We start from the raw sequence: 22,754 nt of genomic DNA, 5'->3' as shown, positions 1-22,754 counted from the left end.
CTTTTTCGCAACGTGAGCGAGGCGCTAACTCCCCTCCACCAGTCGGCAAGCGGGAACGTTACCACTGCACCAGCGAGCTGTGTGTGCGTGTGTGTGTGTGTGTGTGTGTGTGTGTGTGTGTGTGTGTGTGTGTGTGTGTGCTCATTATTCCAAGCGTTTAGTTTAGTAATCATCTTTTTGTGGGTCATATATTCGTGTCTTTCCTCCCCCACTACGGTAACATTATATTTCCTCCTCTTTTCTTGCCTTCTTTCCAGACGATTTTCACTCAGCTTTGGAGGGATTTGGGGGTCTGGAGGGGTTAGCTACAGCTCCCATTAACCCCTTCACTACGACTGGCTGTCTGAACGAAATCGTCTGACGTTAATTATTCCCTTTGTTTTAACTATATTCCTTTCACCTTAATATGGCCCAGTTTATTTTTATTTTTTTTTCAGCTGCATGGCCAAATAATTCAATAGTCTGGCTCTGTGTCCTTTTCATGGCACTTTTTCGTGACTAGCATCTGTGGCGAAGTAAAAATACGAGTACTGTGACTCTACATTTTTTTTTATATAGCACTTTTTCGTGACTAGCATCGGTGGAGGGATAGAATTATGGTGGCTCTACGTCCCTTTCATAGCACTTCTTCGTGACTAGCATCAGTGGAGGAATAAAAATACGGTGGCTCTACGTCCTCTTCATAACACTTCTTCGTGACTAGTATCAGTGGAGAAATAAGACAGTACTTTGGCTTTACTCCCTTTTCAGAGCACTTTTTCGTGACTAGCATCATAATCTAGCGTTAATCTATCGCCACAACCGAGTATTCAAGGGGAAGAGATGGCAATTTTAGGCCAAGTTAAAGTAAAAAGGGTGTAGGCTTAAAATTACTAGTCACGAAGAAGTGCTGTGGAAAGGATGTAAGGATGTAGCATTGATTTATTCATATGATGCTAGTCACGAAGAAGTACTATGGAAAGGATCCAAGGACGTAGTAATTTATATGGTGCTAGTCACGAGGAAGTGCCATGGAAAGGATGCAAGGCAGTAGTATTGATTTATTCATATGATGCTAGTCATGAAGAAGTGCTGTGGAAAGGATGCAAGGACGTGGTATTGATTTATATGGTGCCAATCACGAAGAAGTGCTATGGAAAGGATGTAAGGCCGTAGTATTGATTTATTCATATGATGCTAGTCATGAAGAAGTGCTGTGGAAAGGATGCAAGGACGTGGTATTGATTTATATGGTGCCAATCACGAAGAAGTGCTATGGAAAGGATGTAAGGACGTAGTACTGATTTATATGGTGCTAGTCAAGAAGAAGTGCTATGGAAAGGACGTAGTATTGATTTATATGGCGCTAATCACGAAGAAGTGCTATGGAAAGGATGTAAGGGCTTAGTGTGGTATTATTTGTGTTTTAAGTGTTCTTGTTATATCCCCTTCACTGGTGCAAGGGAGGGGCGCCTTCACCTGGTGGCACTGATATGACCGGACGGAATCACTGCCTGGCTATGTATAAATGGCCTTCAGCTCCCTCCGTGTGCCCTGAGGAGTGGATGGTGGACTGCGGTAAAAAGGGGCAGCTTCAGCCGGATTCACCTGCGGATGGAGAGGTGTTCCCTGAGCTGAGTAAAATCGTCTGGTGGTAGCAAGAATAAAGCACCAAGGACACAGTACAAAAACAAAGTACCAAGGACGCATCACTGTATTTAAATCGTCCCGCGTAAGTGAGAATGAAATCTGAACGTCGTGGCACTGGAGGGGTTAAAGGCGATGATTTCCAACCCTCTGAAAACCGTCTGGTATAATCCTTTCACCTTAACCTGGCGATGCTGGGGGGGGGGGCGCCTTCGTGTGGTGGCACCGATATATCTTGGTGGCTTACCTGTTTGGTTATGCAGGCTTCCCTCCATTACTTCCCTATCCCCCAAAAGGAGAATGGTGGCCAGCGACGGAAGGGCAGGTTAAGCGGCCGCATGCTCCTGCTCCTCCTCCTCCTTCTTATAATAATAATAATAATAATAATAATAATAATAATAATACCGTACCTTGCCCGTCATTTCCTTCCCTTGCAAATAATCACACGTTGCTCAGTGGCAGAAAAAGACATCGGTACGGCTCAGCCTCCTTTCCCTAGCACTTCTTCGTGACTAGCATCATTTTCTAGCGTTAATCTGTTGTTGCACCTCAGCATTCACGATGGAGAGATGGTAAGGCCAAGTTAAAGTGAAAAAGGTGTAGCAGAAATGAAAATGTATAAAAAGATGTGACCGCGTTGGGGAAGGGGGAGGGTTGTGTGCGTCCTTCTGGTAAATTGTTTGTGTGAGAGTCAACATTAAGGGTAAACTGTTATTATGAGGAGAGAGAGAGAGAGAGAGAGAGAGAGAGAGAGAGAGAGAGAGAGAGAGAGAGAGAGAGAGAGAGAGAGAGAGAGAGAGAGAATGTAGCTATATCCTGCATTGAAAGATATGATGGGTGGGGGAATGTGTGTGTACTCGTATGTAAGGAAGAAAAGAGAGGATTGTGTGTGTGTGTGTGTGTGTGTGTGTGTGTGTGTGTGTGTGTGTGTGTGTGTGTGTGTGTGTGTGTGTGAGTGTGAGTAAAGTATAGGCACGTATGTAGGTAGAAAGATTGATAGAGACAGATTGGTAGACAGGTAGAAGGGTATGTTAGAGTTACATAGAGTTACATAGATACACAGACCACACAGACCTTACGGTCCCTACGAGGTGGTCCGGCCTTAATCCTAATATAGTGCATAGGAGCAGAAGAAAAGGATAGCACAGCAGAAGGCTCTCTCCCCCACCCTCCAGACCCTCCGGCATTTGCCGTACAGGAAACAAGAGAGGAAGTAATACCTTGCAGGAATGAAAAACCCGAAGGAATTTTATAGGATCGGCAGAAAGTAGAATAATATGGAAAAGGAAAATTTGGGCATACAGCCACATACATTATGCATGCAATTTTTTTTTTATTATTATTTTTTTATCAAAAGATGAATAGAATGTTTATCTACTATATATATTCTAAAATATTGTCTCTGTCTAATAGACACATGAATGCAGACGCGAATATGCAATAATTGCTCCATCCTAACCAAACGATACCAATTGCGTCGAGATACATGTCCAGTCTCTTTTTAAACATATTTATGGTACCACTCTCAGTCACATTCCCAGGGAGTTTATTCCATTCGCTTACAACAGAGTAAGTGAAGAAGTTTTTGGTTGTATCAAGATTAGCCCTCCTTGCTTGCAACTTCATACCATTTCCTCGAGTTACAGTCTCGGCAATTACTGTGAATAGCTTGCTTGAATCAGTATTACTAAAGCCTTTTAGAATCTTAAAACATTCAATCAGTTGTCCCCTGAGTCTCCGTTTTCTAAGTGAGAATACGTTTAATTCCCTGAGTCTCTCGAGGTGAGAGAGATGAAGTATTTGAGTGAGAGAGTGTATGGGGATGATAGGTAGATGCAGTTGAGAGAGAGAGAGAGAGAGAGAGAGAGAGAATGAAGTAGAGGAAATGAGAGAAGGGAGTAGGCAGAGGAAGTAAATGTTTGAGCTGGGTGGTGACTTAATATTGTGAAAGAGAGAGAGAGAGAGAGAGAGAGAGAGAGAGAGAGAGAGAGAGAGAGAGAGAAGGAGGCAGGTAGGGAGAGATGAAGGAAGTGAGAGAAAAGGAAGAGAGGGAAACTGAGAATGATGGAGAGAAAATCAAAAGAAACTGACTATTAAGAGAGAAAAGGAAGGAGTATACAGCAAGAGTGAATTACAGGGAGAGACGTTGAGAGAACTGGAGGAGGAGATGGAGAGAGAGGAGGAGAGGGAGACATTTGAAGAGGAGAGAAGGAGGGGATGGTGAGGGAAGGAATGACAGGAGAAAAAAAAAATGGAAGGGAAGAGGGTTAGAACTGGGAGAAGAAGGAGGGAGAATTCGAAGCGGGTGTTTGAACAGATAGGAGTCTTGTAAGTAAAACATGAAATTAACCTTCCTTCCTCAGCGACGCAGCGCAAGGTTTATGAGTGCCTTGGCGGAACATAGAGTATTTTGCTTTTTCTTTGTTTTCTTATGTAGTTCTTTCACCTTAACTTGGCCCCAGATTTTCGTCCTTTTGCAGCTTTTTTTCACGTAGCTCAGTGGCAGAAAAAGACAGTGTTACGGCTCTACATCCATTCCACGGCACTACTTGGGTACCCTCATATTCTAGTGTTAATTTTTTGGTGGAACTCAGCCTTCAAGATGGCGAGATGGTGTATTAGATCAGGTTAATGTAAAAAGATGCTAGTGTAAGCTGGGGGTCTGTACTCCCAGGTGTAAGGTAGGATGATTTATTGTGACTAATCTGCCAATATGTGAAAACCTTCCTTCCAGACGCGTGTATTAGATGGTTAGCGTAACTTATGTAACTGAAGCGTGCGTTTGAAAGCGATTTTTTTTGTTTTTGTTTTTCAGATCACTTGCCCTACACAGTACTTGCAAATGATGGCGAGTGAACTGGGCTGGCTATATATCCGAAGTTGCTCCTTGGTTTTATTCAGTCTTGTTAAATATGCAACCAGTACCGTTTTATTTACGAATTAGGAAAAAAAATAAAATGAAGGCGTCAATGACCTTCATCCTGAGTCCTACCAAGATCGCGATTGCCATGGAGGACAACATAGAGATCCTAATTATTCTTTGGTTTCGTTTATTGAAGTCAGATTTATCTCAGGCATGATAATTTTCGTTCCCGCAGATACCAAAAACATGAACACAACCCAGGCTCTTTCGTTGGCCCCCTAGTTATTCTTTACTGCAGTCAAATTTACGTCAGCCATTATCATTTTCGTACCCTTTGACACCAATAATCAAGAGTACGACCACGATGCTCTTCCCCAAGGTCTGAGATATTACCCCAGACTCTAACCAACAACACGATCGCCACGGAGGACATCAACAGCAAAGACACGCTAATTCTTTATTTTTATGCATTCCCGTTAAATTTCTCCCCCACAACAGCAACAAAGACATCCTCATTGTTCATTTATTTTATGCATTCGAGTTCAATTTCTCTCCATCCGTCACTCCTTTCATCCACAGATACCAAAAATGAATACAACGGCCGCGATGAACCTCACCGTGGCCTACTACCCCACCCACAGTCCTACCCACAACACGACCGCCATGGAGGACATCGAGACACCGGCGGGTCCGCAGTGGGTGCCCTTGGAGACGTTTATCGGGCTGGTCCTGGCCTTCTCCTCCTGCCTCTTCATTGGCGTCTCAGTCATCTACAAGAAACTGGCGCTGAAGGACATTGAGGTAAGATGGAAAATAAGAAAAAAAAGAAAAGAAAAAAGAAAGGAAAAAAGAAAGAAAAAAGTGATCGCCTGTTGGTAGCAAGAATGGAATACAAAAAACGTCCTCGAGGTGAAGTTGTTTAAATCCATGTCGTTGGCACAGGAGGCCGGGTAGCGCTTGACGTGTGTGTGGCATGTTAGACACCAGCGTAAAAAACTGTAGTCCCTAATAATAATAATAGTAATAATAATAATAATAATAATAATAATAATAATAATAATAATAATCTAATCTAATCCTTTGTTACCCCAGGAGGAGCGTAGGAGTCCGGAGCTAGGCAAGTCGGTCCTGACATTTAAGATTGACTAGCCTCACTCATCCCTGAGTGACATTACGTGAGAAATAAACCCCAACCATTCCTTGGATATAAACCTGCACCGGTTCAATCCTATTGGAGCGTCTTAACCTATAAACCACCGGGCGCCATAATTTGGTTATATGGTTACCACCCAGCTTAGTAAATGATTCCCTGGTGTACAGGAAACCATTTGGCTTGTCACTCAGTGTAGAGTCACCCGTAGACAGAAGGAAGAGGAAATAATGATGGAAAGAAAGACAGGAGAGGAGGGAAGGAAACAATGAAGGAAGAGAGGAAAGGCCTGGCACCCAAGAGCAGCACTACATTGAATGAGTGGATGGTGAGCGCCACCACCTACCCCCACATAATAATAATAATAATAATAATAATAATAATAATAATAAATTATTAGTAGTAGTAGTAATCCGCATCGTCCATTCCTATTCTCTTTCCGGATGATAGTAGTAGTAGTAATAGTAGTTATAGTAGTTGCAGTAATCATCATCATTATTCATTCCTATTCTCCTTCTGGATAGTAGCAGTAGTAGCCGTGTTATTATGCATTCCTATTCTCTTTGTGGATAGTAATAGTAGTAGTAGTAGTGGTGTTATTATGCATTCCTATTCTCCTTCTGGATAGTAGTAGTAGTAGTAGTAGCGATGTTGTTATGCATTCCTATTCCCTTTGTGGATAGTAGTAGTAGTAGTAGTAATCACCATCATCCTCATCCATTCCCATTCCTTTTCTGTAATCTGCCTCTCCATTTATCAGTGAGAATTATATTATTTTTACTTTAACTTGGCTTAACAGTGTCATCTCTTAATCTTAAATGCTGAGTTATAACAGATTAGCAATAGACTGCAGTGCTAATCACGAAAAAGTGCAGTTGGATGGGTATAGAATCATAGTATTGTCTATTTCTGCTACTGAGCTACGTTAAATAACTGCAAAAGGACAAAAATCTGGATAGTGGAAAAAACATAGGAATGTATTGATTGACGATGATGATGATGATGATGGAGGGATTATAGCCTCACGTCGAAAGTGTGATTATAAAGATACAACAGTTTCGGCCTCATATCTGCATGTGGGGATCCATTTCCCGTCAGACTAGTTCACGGCACTGTGAAATCATAACACGTTGATGATGATGATGGTGGTGACGATGGTGATGGTGATGATGATGATGGTAGTGATGATGATGATGGTAGTGATGATGATGATGGTGATGACGCTGATGATGGTGATGATGTTGATGATGCTTGTTCATTTTAGGCCAAATAGCATCTAAACTGCTTTTAACGCTGGCATGACAGGTTTCTGCGTTTGTGCTTTCTAGTTCCATCTCACCCCTTTTACTGCTGGTAATTACGGTGATGATGATGGTGGTGGTGGTGGTGGTAATGGTTGTACACTAACTCTGCACAATACCCCACAGGCTGGAGGCGGAACAAGGGCAGTGGATGGTGGCTATGGATATCTGCGCATGCCCAAGTGGTGGCTGGGCATCTCACTCATGGGCCTCGGGGAGTTGACTAACTTTGTGGCCTACATCTTTGCCCCGGCAATCCTAGTCACGCCTCTGGGTGTCTTCTCTATCGTCTGCACTGCCGCACTCTCCCCATACTTCCTAAAAGAACGCCTCGGCAAGCTGGGTATTGTGGGTTGCGTTCTGGTGCTGGTTGGGTGTGTTATCGTAACCCTGTGTGGACCCAAGGACAGGGAGATAGCCAGCATGGAGGAGCTTCAGTCACAGCTGCTTCACCCGGGGTTCCTGGTGTATGCTGCTCTGGTAGTGCTGGTGGCCATTGTTTTCATGCTTCTGGTGCCTCGCTATGGACACCGCTATGTCCTCCTCTACATCACCATCTGCTCCTCCTTTGGCTCCCTCTCGGTTATGTTCTGCAAGGGGGTCGGGCTGGCGCTGAAGCAGACCGTCATGGGTATAAATGAATTCACCAACTGGGCCACCTGGGTTTGCCTGATTTCCTTGGTGGCCTGTCTAGTGGTGGAGACGATATACATGCAGAGGGCCCTCGACTTGTTCAACAGCTCGGTTTTCATGTCCATCAACTACGTTCTTTTCACGTCTCTGGTGATCATTGCCTCATCTATCCTATACACTGAGCTCCGCGAAATCGGTGTCAAGAACATTATCCTTACACTTCTGGGGTTCATCGTCAATATCGCGGCTCTGTTTCTGCTACACCTGGATAAGGAAACCAACACAACTGACCAGGGCAAGGAGGACTCTCAGAATGACCTGGAATCCTCACCGCAGATGAATAAGAAATCCAGCATGGAAACCTCAACACCACTTCTGAGTTCCCGAGTACCAGCGTCCCCTCTGGCTGGACTAAACCTCCCCAACACCATGTTCCCCGTCAAGAGCAACTCCTGCGTGTCTCTCATCTCACAGAACTCCACCTCCCACCACCGCAGCCATAGCGCCACAGACAACGACCACCACGGAGGCACCACAGGAGAGGATGAGGACAACCACAACACACTGACGGAGGACAACATAGGTGGTACCGGTGGCTGCATGTGTGAGGTCCCCTTACTCTCGGAGCTACAGACCTCTAATACAACCAGCACCACGAAACACCTCAACCCTGTCCACCGCATGCCATCCAACAACAACAACAACAGCAACAACAACAATAATAATAACAATACACACCACACACCCTCCCACAACAACAACAACAACACTCGACACCACACACCCTCTCCCCACACCATGCCATCCCATCATAGCACACCTTCCTCCCGCAACCTGTCCCACCACACACCATCCCGCAACTCCCTCAGTAATACCAACAGCAGTGACAGCAGACGAAGCAGCTACGTAAATAACCTCAACAACAACAACAACAGCTTCAGAAATAACGCACTCGCCAGCCAGCCAGGGGACATGAGCGTTAGTGAGGATGAATATGAGGATAGTGACAGAGACAGTACGATCAAGCAGGTCACTGTGTAAGATGCTGAAAGAAAAGGAAAAGAAAAACGAATTATCTCAGTGGTTGATAAGCTGATTCTGGGACGTATTCCAAGTGGCTTTGGATTTTTCTTAACAGCTCCCCTTTAGCGATCTAGTCCACACGTTACACCTCAATATCATACTATGTATTATTAATACAAACTTCGTCGAAATGGAAACGATGTAAATTACTTTCAGGTGAGTGTAATATGCAAAATGAATCACCAAGGAAGAAGTGTAACGAATCCTATTCCAGCTACAGTATGACCCTCGATGTATATATTGTACTTAGCCCATGTAATTTATAGACTTATTTTTCGAGAATTGTAAAGGTGCACACGTGAAGAACGAGGCAATTTTTTAGTTTAAGAAGAGATTTATTTATGTACAGTACCTATTTTAAGCAGGACGTGTCTTTCTACTTATAATTTTATGTCAGTTTTGAAGGATGGTTTTTATGTACGCATAGAAGTATAGATTATCTGTGAACCTACCTACAGCATGGTCCATACATTACGCATCCCAGTTCTTGTGTTAATGGGACGGCTCAGTCGATGTTAATAGTGTCTGCCCTTCATCATCTTTTACTCAATACCCATTTCATACTCCAAGGTTTCTGGTTTATACATTCCTTGATTTCGTGCTTGATTAATAAAGTTCACATCACTGCCTCTCACATCAGCATAATGAGCCGTCCCTCCAGCCCACAAGAGACGAGAGTGCAATACATGGACCGCCCTGTGTTAAGAGAGGCTTGTGAATGCAGTTTACCAGCTTTATGTGTGTATTATTAGCTTGGTTTGGGGATCTGAGAAACCTTCTTTTGTATTTTGAAAGCATTTGTGTGCCTATTGTTATTTTATGTACCAGAAATATAATTTTGAGTTTGTATACAGCCATGAGCAAAGTTTGTTGACACATCCGTCTTTATGGCACAGCTCTACAAAGAACAAAACAGAAACATACAGGAGGGAAGGAATGGTACTCTCGGTCGTTTGCGGGAGAGTGAGAAATATGAAAGGTTGGTAAAGATGCTGGGAGAGGATTATCAGGGAACTTTTGCTGATGGCTATACGTGTTTTGAGGATACATGTACTGTATGTCTTTCAGGATGCTTATATATGCTTACAAAGAACAAAACTGAAACGTGCAGGAGGGAAGGAAGGATGCTCTCAGTTGTTGGGGGGAGAATGAGAAATATTTAAGGTTGGTCAAGATGATTGGGTAGGATTATCAAGGAACCTTTGCTCCTGGCTATACATGCTTTGAGAATATATGTATGTCTTTCAGGATGCTTATATATATACTGGATGTGGAGCTGAAATCAGGCGTAATTCTCGACTGAACTCTCCTTAATCTTGAAAATCCCTGCCTGCTGGGGTAATTGCCAGTTAGGTGTGATAGGCTCGTCATTTTATTATTTTCTGAGTTAAGGGTTTCAGTGATTTTAAGGCCTTCAGTTCGATGACGTGGTTTATATGTTGTTCATGATATATCCAGGTGACTCTAAGGTCGCGTCCTCACCAAATGCATGTTGGTGCGAGCGAGAATTATGCATCATTGTAACTCGTAGAATTTCTCGTTTGCATCCGCCCACACCAGCAGTCATTTGGTATGGACTATACCTATAAGAGTGACGAGGGATAGGAGACAGGCATAACCTACATTAAACCTTTTTTTAACAAGCATTCTCCCCATAAGTGAATAAAATTGGCTTGAGGTGGCAAGGATAAACAAAGGGAAAGCCCTCTACCGGATTCAACACATCAACGCTTGGATGAATTTAGCTTGCATGGCCTGAACAGAATTGTCTGTTGTCAGTTTTGGCAGAAAGCACACAGTTGATTGCATAACCTTTGTCCTACCTTCAAAGAGAATCTTAGTACTTACTGTCGCTAAATTGTAATCAAGGTTATTTTGTCTGCGGGAATAGCTACATACAGCGAGTAGAGAATGTTCCCATGTCCCATATTTTCCCTGAAAAAAAAAAAAAAAAAGTTTCTGTTGCTCTACCTCGGTCTGTCCGGCTGAACATACCCGTTGACTGCAGGTAAGAGGTTGTCCTAAGGGCGCAGCACAATACAAACACCATTCAGGGAATCGGCGTCCCCGCGTAGCCTCACCAGATTCGGACCAGGGTCCTTCCCCACGGCAAGCAAGGCATAGGAAAATATGAGGCTGTTGGGCTCCTGGGTGGACGACACAGCTGCATCGCTCTATCCATGGTACACAGTTTGAGTAATACCGTACCGCAAAACACCCTCATACATGTGGAGCTCGAACCCACCTCCCCACTGCAGGTTTAAAAGTTGTAGTTGTCACGTAGAGATGGCGTTATTCCCATCAGCTGCACACACCCCAGCCTTTTGCAGTGGGGCCAGTGGATGTGGTGGGAAAAACGTCATAACTACGTGACGGCCACGGATCTTGTAGACCTACAGTGGTGAGATGGGTTCGAGTCCCACACAGACGAGGATACTTTACACTGTGATGTTATTCAGCCTGCCGTTCATATATATAAATGGTACACAGCGCCACCACGTGTAGGCGCCTGGCCAGCGTCGCACTGTCTTGGTAAGTTATAAGATATAATTTTGCAGGTAGGGTAAGGAAGGTCGTGTACCGATAAGCTTCCAGTGTCTCATCTTCCCCAAACAAATCATTGTACGTGTCACCGATCTTGACTAAAGAATTGGCCACCTGTGAACTTTGGCCCACAAGGAAGTTGAAAATATCCACACTGATAATTTTCGCCGGATTAACAAAAAAAAAAAAAAAAAAAATAAGATGTGAAAATATAATATCAGGTACCTGGTGAACATTGTGATGCTTCCACTTTGCTGTAATGTACGATATCGAAGACCGTCCATCTTTTCACGTAGAGATTTGGCTTATTATTTTCCATATTTACGGCAAAATGGAAAAATAATATTGTTCAGCAGGTACTAGAGGTAATGTCAGAACCATTTTCACGATATCATTCTTAAACGCGATTCATGTTAATATTACAAAAATTATCAGTGTCGATATTTTCTACTTGTGATCCAGACGTCAGAGCGTGCTAAGAAAAGAGCAAAATATTACCCTCTCTTTATCCTTACTACAAACTTAAATATTACTTGGAGAGGAAATTTGTCATATTTTTTTTTCCCCTCCCCTAGCAGAGATTTTCAAGATTTCATGAATCACAGATATGTTTCGTTTTTTTAAGTAAGATCTGAGCTTGTTTTCGTACGTTCGTAGGTTTTCGTAAAGTGATTTTTTTTTTTTCCCCACAGGCCGAGCAGCGTACTATACCGCCTTTATCTTCAGTTTAAATTTGTCATATCTCAGTTTTGACTGCCGAGCTGTAACAGATTAACGCTAGAATATTGTGCTAGTCATGAAGAAGTGCTGTGGAAGAGATGTAGAGCTATATCACTGTCCTTCTCTGTTTGTGAAATAAGCTGCAAAAGGACGGAAGTCTGAGCCAAGTTAAGATGAAAGAACTATAAGACGATTACGTATTCACAGTGGCTTAGAGAGAGAGAGAGAGACGGAAGAGAATGTGACCGCTATGCTATCATATATCCGACAGGTTTTATCACGAGCTTCTGAGTAGGGTCCTGTGGTTGCTGCTAGACCTTGTGAGTGAAATAATAGGCCTGTAAGAGAAATAAGTAGCCTAGTGAGTGAAGTAATAGCCTAATGAACGAAATAGTAGCCTAGTGAGTGAAGTAATAGCCTAATGAACGAAATAGTAGCCTAGTGAGTGAAGTAATAGCCTTGTGAACGAAATAGTAGCCTAGTGAGTGAAGTAATAGCCTTGTGAACGAAGTATTAGCCTTGAGTGGTAATAGTTGTGTGCAGTATGGTAGCCTAGTGAAAGAAATAATAGCAGGCTGTAAATAAAATAGCCTTGTGACTTAAATAATAGCCTAGTGGGGAAAAAAATAGCCTTGTAAGTTAAATAGCTATGAAGAGGAATTAATAGCCGTGTGAATGAAAGAACAGCCAGGAAGAAATAGTAATAGTTTGATGACAGTGAACAAAGAATCAGTCCTGAGTGAAATGAGCCATGTGAATGAACTAAAGCTTTGTGAACGAGACTGTAACTATTGTAAGGGAAAAGGTTAACTACCTGTTGAAGTAGTTAAGTTTAGCGAGTATTTTAGTGCCAGTGTTTGTCACTGAAAAGTTAGAGAAAAGTTGTAAGACTCAAAAAAAATAATATGTTTGTACCTAGATGCAGTGCCTGAAGTATTAAAGATCTATGTTTCTTATTAAACTCATAACAAGCTTGCTTCGTTTCATTCCTCTCAAACCTTATATTGTTTCTTTAAATTGCTGTCTAACACCTTTACTGTGATAACGTCTTTTACGTTAGTGTTGCGCCCTTCAGACGATTTTATTCAGTGCTTCGAAGTGTGTGTTATTTTTTGGCTTTATTACTCCCTCACTGCTATTTTTTTTTTCTCCACTATGTATATCGCGGCTTAGGTATTGTTTATTCCATTTTTATCAACTTAACAGCATGGTTTACATTTATGGCATACACTAGGATACCAAGGCGTTACATGCTAGGTAAATCGCCGAAGAATATACTTGAAGTCTTCCAGGATAACGGCTCGTTGTTGGAACCAGGCTGGCTCATCAGAGAAAAAAGGCGGATAGTATGTGGCTGAGATCTCTGGCGTACGGATTATCGTTATTATCGGCGACCTCACGACGATGCCGACCTTCAAACGCCGCCTGAGTGAGTATGGAACAGCTGCCTTGTAGTGAGGTGCTTGTGGATGATACAGAGTAGGGTGCATTTACTGGGGTAGTAGGAGGTGGGTGACGCAGGGCAGGACGTGAGAAGTACACACGTTTGCCAGATTTTTGTTTTCTGTAATACGTTTGATCTGGCACCAAGTGACTGTATTTCGGACATTTGTACCATCTTAATGTAACTATTCAGCAGCTGTTACCACACTCACTAAAGTTACAGTGAATGTTGTACAGAGGGCAGTTTTTATGGACAAAGTGTGTGTGGTCAGTGCGTCCATGTAACTAGGCGCGGTAACATGTATGTGACTCTCTCTCTCTCTCTCTCTCTCTCTCTCTCTCTCCACACACTCACACTACGTTCCTTTAACAGCCACCACATCCAAAACCACTTCTACCTTCTTCCTGCCCTACCAGACAGACAGACAGACACAGACAGACAGACAGACACACACACACACACACACACACACACACACACACACACACACACGGCCGAAGCAAAAGACAAAAACAGCAGCGATAATCTGTAGCTTGAAAACTGAACGCCGTCCTTTCCTCCCTATCACCCCCACTGTAGTTGGTTTGTTTACATCTGAGGGAACTGGCCCACTCCCACAGCTTGGATATTAAGTTGAGTGTACGTGACATTTGGTGGTTCTTACTTTTGAGATACGAATAAGTGTCCGTGGTTGCTGGTTACCCTTCAGTCTGGCTGCCCCATCTGCTACCACAGTCACTGCCACAGCTACACTACCTTCATTCTTTACTATCCCTACCAAAACACCACTACCACCACCTTTCCCTACCACAACTACCAGAAGCACCACCACCATCACCACTAGCACCCACCACCACCTCCATCACAATTACCATCACCTTCACCACCAGCATCCTCCACAACCACCACCACCAGCTTTCAGTCCTGCCACCGCCCCCAGCACAAGCCTAACCACCCGACGAAGTAAAACGACGACGACAGCTACGGTGGTGGTGATGATGATGATGATGATGATTTTTGTCGGCAGGTAGAAGGACGAAACAGCAAGAACTCTACCATCGGTCCAAGCATCCACGATTCCACATCCACCCATCCATCCATCCATCTCGCTTGATGTTAAAAGCTAAGTCTGTTTTTTGTCATACGCCTTTTGGAATCAGGGATGTAATCAAGGTGGACAGGGATCTTAGTAACACCTCTTCTTTAGCGATTTATTTCTTGCATAACATTCTCTTGTATTTACATCGTTTTGATACTGACATACATTGAACCAGTAGAATTAAGGAGGAGATGGAGGGATGGAGTGGAAAGGTATATGAGAGAGGGTGTGGTTGAGCTTGGAGCAGGGCAGTGAAATGACGGGGGGCGGGGCGACATGGAGGCGATTTGTTTGTGGCCATCCCTTACACGATTAAGGCATCTGGCAATAGATAAATGGATAGATAGCATTAAGGAGGGTGTTGTGGTGCAATGAGCCGACTAAATCGCTAACGAAGAGATATTACGAGATCCCCAAGGCAACTTATAATACTACCCTAGATGTTATGGAAAAAATATCCTGCCTAAAAATAATGAGAAAAAATTATTATGGTCGTCAAACACAATGAATCGTTATTGAGACGTGTTCTTTACAGAGCTCACTCTAGATTTTGACATTAAAGTAAATTCTTAGATTCTAACTCGAAGAAAAGACTTCTAGTAAGGTAAAACAAAGCTTACAGGGTGATCAGAAGAAACTGTCAATGAAGAAGACTTTTTTTTTTCTATCACATTTTCTGAAGCATTGCTCTCTGATTCAGTCAAACTTACCCTACACCATCCTACTCTGACCTTACCCTACCCTACTTACCCTGACCTGCCCAACCCAACCCTTCTTACCATACCCTGCCCTCGTTACCATATCCTACTCTACCCTACCCTACCCTACCCTACCGCTATACAAGAGAAGGCGGTGCGTTCCCAGACTCAGTGCACTCAGAACACTTGCAGGGACAGATTCTGAGCAACTAAATGAAACTCTCTCCCTTCTGAACAAATAGTACACCAGATTACTGATTGTCCTTTGGCTACTCAGCATGGGCCCCCATCCTGTCTAACACCCACTACAATGCCTTGTAAACTACACAGACAACACATCGTAAACCATACACACCAACACCTTGCAAACCATATACACCAACACCTTGCAAACCATATACACCAACACCTTGCAAACCACACACATCAACACCTTGCAAACCATACACACCAACACCTTGCAAACCATACACACCAACACCTTGCAAACCATACACACCAACACCTTGCAAACCACACACATCAACACCTTGCAAACCATATACATCAACACCTTGCAAACCACACACATCAACACCTTGCAAACCATATACACCAACACCTTGCAAACATGCAGAACAACGCCCCACACACCATCACTGGCTACACCAAAACCACACCTACACGTTACTTACACAATGCAGGTTGGGTTAGAAGCCAAAGTCCTTCCTGTCACAACATGTAGGTATGAGAGGCACGCAAATCTACGCCACAGGTAGTAATAACGCACAACACAACTAAAAAGCATTCAGAGAGAGGACACCTCTGCTAACGCCTGCATATTTATTGATTTATAAACCAGCCTCCGTCCAACATCGTTGGCGGAGGTTAATAAATCAGTTCATAGTTTGCCCGCGTAACACAGTTTCAAAGAGGGCATACCTCCACCGATGCCAATAACGTTTATGATTTTTTCTTTCTCCCAACCCGGACCCACCTCCAAATATAATGAAACCTTCATTGTCCTTGTGCCCACCGATCCACCAGATTCCAGTGAGGTCCGATAGCAACTTTTTTGGAGACGTGTTGTCCACAGGTAGACAGACCTACACGCACACAGACAGACAGATTCTGGTGAATATATAAGCTAAGTTGACAAAGGTAACTACTCGTAGATACATAAAGCAGCCGCCAGACAAGCGCTACTAAACCCTTTTAAACAGCATCCCATCTCCAAACATCCCAGCATCCCGCTCCCAGCATCCCACCATCAGCATCCCACCACCAGTATCCCACCACCACCATCCAACCTCCATCATCCCACCTCCAGCATCCCACCTCCAGGATCCCACCACCAGTATCCCACCACCAGCGTCCCACCACCAGCGTCCCACCACCAGCATCCCACCATCACCATCCCACCACCAGCATCCCACCTCCAGCATCCCACCCCCAGCATCCCACCACCAGCATCCCACCACCAGCATCCCACCTCCAGCATCCCACCCCCAGCGTCCCACCACCAGCATCCCACCATCACCATCCCACCACCAGCATCCCACCTCCAGCATCCCACCCCCAGCATCCCACTCCCAGCATCCCACCATCAGCATCCCACCACCAGTATCCCACCACCACCATCCAACCTCCATCATCCCACCTCCAGCATCCCACCTCCAGCATCCCACCTCCAGGATCCCACCACCAGTATCCCACCACCAGCGTCCCACCCCCAGCATCCCACCTCCAGCATCCCACCCCCAGCATCCCACCACCAGCATCCCACCACCAGCATCCCACCTCCAGCATCCCACCCCCAGCGTCCCACCACCAGCATCCCACCATCACCATCCCACCACCAGCATCCCACCTCCAGCATCCCACCCCAGCATCCCACCATCACCATCCCACCACCAGCATCCCACCTCCAGCATCCCACCCCCAGCATCCCACTCCCAGCATCCCACCATCAGCATCCCACCACCAGTATCCCACCACCACCATCCAACCTCCATCATCCCACCTCCAGCATCCCACCTCCAGCATCCCACCTCCAGGATCCCACCACCAGTATCCCACCACCAGCGTCCCACCCCCAGCGTCCCACCACCAGCATCCCACCATCACCATCCCACCACCAGCATCCCACCTCCAGCATCCCACCCCCAGCATCCCACCACCAGCTTCCCACCCCCAGCATCCCATCCCCAGCATCCCACCATCGGACAATGAAGAAATGCCTACAAATTTACTTCACTTTGAGGGCAGTATAACAGCTCGATTATAACACTGTATTACAAACCCTATCCCCATCCCTTCTCCTGATATCCACTCATCCCTTCTCCTGACATCCACTCATCAGAGGTGCCCTTAAACAGAATTAATCACGTCCACCTGGCCAGGCTTGGGTCACAAAATCTCCAGCCTACCTCAGTTACCTGCTCAGATACGAGTTGGGTTGAATTACAGGCGACAAACGCCCCTCTTGTACAAAATGCCCTCACAACATAACACACAATGCAGCGCAGCACTACACAGCACATGCCACACTGACGCACACATAATGCAGCACTACACAGCACATGCCACACTGACGCACACATAATGCAGCACTACACAGCACATGCCACACTGACGCACACATAATGCAGCACTACACAGCACATGCCACACTGACGCACACATAATGCAGCACTACACAGCACATGCCACACTGACGCACACATAATGCAGCACTACACAGCACATGCCACACTGACGCACGCATAATGCAGCACTACACAGCACGTGCCACACTGACGCACGCATAATGCAGCACTACACAGCACATGCCACACTGACGCACACATAATGCAGCACTACACAGCACATGCCACACTGACGCACACATAATGCAGCACTACACAGCACATGCCACACTGACGCACACACAATGCAGCACTACACAACGCATGCCACACTGACGCACGCCTAATGCAGCACTACACAGCACATGCCACACTGACGCACACATAATGCAGCACTACACAGCACATGCCACACTGACGCACACATAATGCAGCACTACACAGCACATGCCACACTGACGCAGACACAGCATAAAAGATTTAGGAAAACCATGGGACAACCCCATAGGGACAGTGGCTTGCATGCCGTCAATGGATCTGCTCGGACAGACAGATTGGACTGAATAAAATGACGAACATTAGCCCTACGATACCTTGCCCTATCCTACCGCACCTACCCTACCCTACCTTACCTTACCATACCTTACCTTGCCTTACCACCTTACCCACCCTACCCTACCCTACTTTACCTTGCTTCCCTACCCTACCCTTCCTTACCCTACTTATCCGAAAGCTTCTCAACAAAACCTCCCATTTGTTAGGGCAAATGTTTGACTGCAGTTTTGTAGCACACTGGTCAGATTTCTTTATTATGGACTTTTTGTATCTGCATTTTTATTGTTTTGTCTGTATTTGCTTTGTTTGACATATGTGCTTATTATGAGGCCACATGGAATAAACTGCACTCAGGCAACATATTAATTTGCTGTTAGTGAATAAAAGTAAGTTACAGGAGTATATACATGGAAAAATAAAACGTGTTCAAGTGAGCAAACTTCTTAGTGTTCTTCGAGTGAGCAAAATTCTTAAAGAAGAGTGTCATCCAACCTGCCTGATATCAATGCATCCTTTGATATTGTGAGGAAAGTCTATCCATCTATTGCCAGACGCCTTGTTCCAGTAAGGGGTGGTCACAAACAAATCGCCTCCACGTCGTCCTATCCTCCGCCATTTCACTGCCCCGCTCCCAACTCACACCCCCTCTCTCATATACCTCTCCACTCCATCCCTCCATCTCATCCTTGGCCGCCCGCTCCCTCTCCTCCCCTCCACCTCACTCACATACACTCGCTTTAGTAATACCTATCAATTTTCGACAAGCATTCTAGTGCTGTGCGTAGGTCCACTGCGTCTCAAATCATCTCTAAATTAACTCATTTTTTTTTTTATTAGTTGGTCGCATTTTGGCTTTTTTCTGTAATATGATGGCAGATTTTTAGGAAAGGCACCAAAGGAAAGCCTGTAACTTTTCCATAAGCTTCCCAACAATGTGCATAGGTCTGTTGTGGCTTTAATTAGTTCTGAGATATTTCACTTCTGGTACTCAATATAGTGCTTCTTGGCCCTGTTCAGTAATATAATGAGTTTTGAGAAAAAATAACTTAATTAGTTCCAATTGATTTTTCATAAGCTTTCCAATTCTCTCCATCGATATGCTGTAGCTTTAAAGATAGCTCAGTTCTGGTGTTCAGTTTGGCTTTTTTTTCTTCTTTTTTAGCATTATCATCGCAGATTTTGAGGACAGTCTCTGGAAAAACTCCTATTACTTTTCATTACTTTCCACCCATGTACATAGATCCGCTGTAGATTTAATAGTTTCCTTGACAACATAGTCTTGGTGCTTTGCTGTGCCTCCTTACTGTATGTTCAATATCGCTCGCTTGCTTTGCTCTGCCACCTTACTTCATGTCCCATATCGCTCGCTTGCTTGCTCGCTTGTACTGAATTTGTTGGTCTGGCTGAGGATCGTTGAGCTAGGCGAGACTGTTGGAGAAGTGTGTGCCCTCTATCCTGTTGTCTATCATGGCGTTGAGTGCTGGAATGAAGAGCTGGGGGTTGAGGGGGTGGTGGAGCTGATCACCGACACATTTTATGATGGTTGTTCCGAGGTAATGGCAAAAAGATCGTAGGGGTTCTTTGCTTTGTGCGACGTGTTCTGGGTTCGTGACGAGGGTGTGCAGAAGGGATGCTGCTGTTGTTTCTGAGGTGGAGGGGGAGCTGTTTGGGTTGCTGCTTCGTGTGTTACGGGGACAGGAGACGGAGAGTGGTTTGTTCGTGGGGGTGAGCTTTGTAGAGGGGATGGAGGAGTTGTCCGGCTCATTTAGGGGGTTTGTGAGAGGGTCCGGGGCTTGGGATGCGGAGGGAAGTGGGTGTCGGAGTGGATGGTCGGTAATGTGATCTGGGTCGTTGGGAATTGCTGTCCCCAGATGAACGTGCTTAGGGGAGCAGGGGTCGTTTGTTGTTTGTTTAGAATCCAGTTGGCTTGGCATTCGATCCCTCGGCGGACTCTTTCTAAGCGGGCAGGCTTGGTTCCAGGCGTGGCGATTTTGTTGGCAATTTGGGCATTTGGAGATGAGAGTCTGTTTGGCCTTTAGTTTTTCCAGACAATTCTGGGTCTCGTGGTTTAAACTGCATATGGCTCATGTTGTGAGACGAGTGCAGTCGGTTTGGTGGTGCCCGTAGCACTGGCAGTTGAAGCGCCTCAGTGGTTCTTGGGTGAAAATCCTGAGGGGGTATTTCCCCCAGTTCATTAGTTCGAGGTATGTTGGGATAGGGCCTCTCAGAGAGATGCTCCTGGTGGCCTCGCCAAAGGCTTTGGTCAGACAGCGGGCGGCTTCCTCCACTCATTGGTGTCGAACGATGGGGCGTAGGGGGTATTTGAGGGGGTAACCCATCAGGATCACTTTTCGGGTGTTGAGTTGAGGGTCGCTCTTCTGTAGTAGAATGGGTTGGTTTCCTGCCGTGTCGATCGTTGCTAGGAGGTTGAGGGAGTCTTCGTCGAGTGGAACCATGACCGTGCTGTTGTTCTTGTCAGGTATGATTGTGATTTTTAGTTCGGGGTGTTCCTCTTCCAGGGCCAACAGTGTCGTAGCTGGTTGAGAATTTGGATGGGGGTGAGGCTAGGGGTTTCACTGAGGCCATGGGCTGTCTTCTGTTGTACGTGCTGGGTTGCGGTGATTGATGGCTTCTGGCTGAGGAAGTGGCGTTTCCCGAGGATTGTGGTGTATGAGAGGAGGGAAGGGGGGTCGCTGTGTTATGATGGGGGTTCTCGGTGAATCTGCGGCCGTCTTCTTTTCCTCTCCTTCTTTCTTTGGAGGCCAGCTGGAAGACGTCGTCTTTGATGGTTGTGGTGGAAGGGGTGGAGGTGGATGCAGTGCTGGCGGTTTCGTCTGGCATGAGGGCAGTAGTTGTTCGTGAAGCGAAAGAGTTTGAGGAGGCGGTTGTGCTGGTTGTGCGTGTTTCCTCTGTTGTGCTTGTGTTCATTGGCTCCTCCTGATTGTGGGTGGTTTGGTTGGGAGGAGTAGCTTGCGAAATGTCCATGGGGACATGAAAGTCATTGTCGTTAGGTTCATAGCTTGATGTTGATGGCTGTGGCGGGGGGTTCTCCTAAGTTCCATTGTTGGGGAGTTGCTTCTTCGTTGCAGCAAGCTGAGGTGTGGGTGGCTGAGGCTTTTTTGCTCTGTTGTCTGCACGTTTCTGTCCCTCTGCTTGTTTTTTTGCAGGTGAGCTTTGTGGATTGCCTCTGTGGATGGTTTTTGATCCCGATCTCGAGTCCATTGTGTGAGATAGTAAAGTTGGGTGCCAGGCCTATCTGTGCCAGAGATCCTGGGAGCCGGGTTTTTACCTCCCCCGCCCTCTAGAGGACGTCGTGAAGAGGGACCCTGACGCCTACTCCGGATTGCCCCTTGACGGGAAACCTAACCCTAACTGCGGGGTGCCTTCCTGTTACCCCCTGGCTCCCCAGTCACTCCTGTGACCCCCATCGCGGCTGCCTTAAACGGCCTTCCCTCGGGGTTCAGTTCGCCAGTAGCGGGGCGACAGGAAATCCTAAGGCAAGGTGGGCAAAGAGAGCAAGGGGTAAGGGGGATAGGAAGTACTGAGTGGGTGTGTGTGTGTATGTCTGATATTGGGGGAGGATTAGGAGGAGGAGTAAGGCAAGAGGAGAAGTGTGCGAGGATCAAAGCTCTACCTGACTGCAGTATACAACCGCCAAGAGAAGCAGTGTATATGTGCAGTCGAGGTGATGGAAATCTTGATAGAGACGATGGTGATAATGCAGGGTCGGGAGGTAGTGTGGTCAGAGTAAGTGAAACCAGGGTAGCAATGTCCGTAGAGTTTGGTGCAAGACTGGTGTGGTCAGAGTAAGTGAAACCGGGGTAACAATGTCCGTAGAGTTTGATGCAAGGCTTTGCATCTCGAACGGATCTGTAGGAAGTATATGGGAGAGCTGGGGTCAGCTGGGAGCAGGACAGTGAAATGGCGGGGGACGAGGCGACATGGAGGCGATTTGTTTGTGGCCACCTCTTACGGGATTAAGGCGTCTGGCAATAAATAACTAGTATTCAAAAGGGTATATGATATTTTGTCAGGCTCATGCAATGATCCGGGACCCGCTGCTCAGCCAATAGGGAAGGACAGGACAATCGGTAGCACCTGAGATGGAAAGCTTTGTGTTACGGTGCGGCCACGCTTGAGCCAAACATGTGACCGGCAAGAGGAAATGAAGCTCAGGGGCCCTTCCAACCATCGGACTTGGATATTGCGGCGGCTCTAACCCGGTCACATGTTTCGTACAAGTTTGGCCGCACCCTAAGAGTTGCTTGCTGCTGCAAAATGAATCTAGAGGTAATTCTTAGTCCTGTGGTCTCATCAGCTTAAGTACCGTATGCTTTCCTTAAGCTTTCTCCACAGCAACATCCCAGTACCCCTGCTTGTCGTAAGAGGCGACTAAAAGGGGCCTTTTTGTCTCCCATTTTTCTCTCCTTAC

The 22,754-nt window shown here is 45.6% G+C and overlaps 1 pseudogene; it reads left to right on the top strand.

Annotated features, from left to right (window-relative positions):
- The first annotated feature begins 5,095 nt into the window (after positions 1-5,095).
- On the top strand, positions 5,096-8,614 carry LOC145397600 (uncharacterized; annotated as a pseudogene).
- Positions 8,615-22,754: the final 14,140 nt, after the last annotated feature.

Source organism: Coenobita brevimanus, chromosome 42 (genome assembly GCF_032717465.1).
Source record: "Coenobita brevimanus isolate Jiangsu-jjx chromosome 42, ASM3271746v2, whole genome shotgun sequence".
Taxonomy (NCBI): Eukaryota; Metazoa; Arthropoda; class Malacostraca; order Decapoda; family Coenobitidae; genus Coenobita; species Coenobita brevimanus.
The sequence above is the reverse complement of the archived record's forward strand: the minus strand, read 5'-3'. Positions and strand labels throughout refer to the sequence as shown.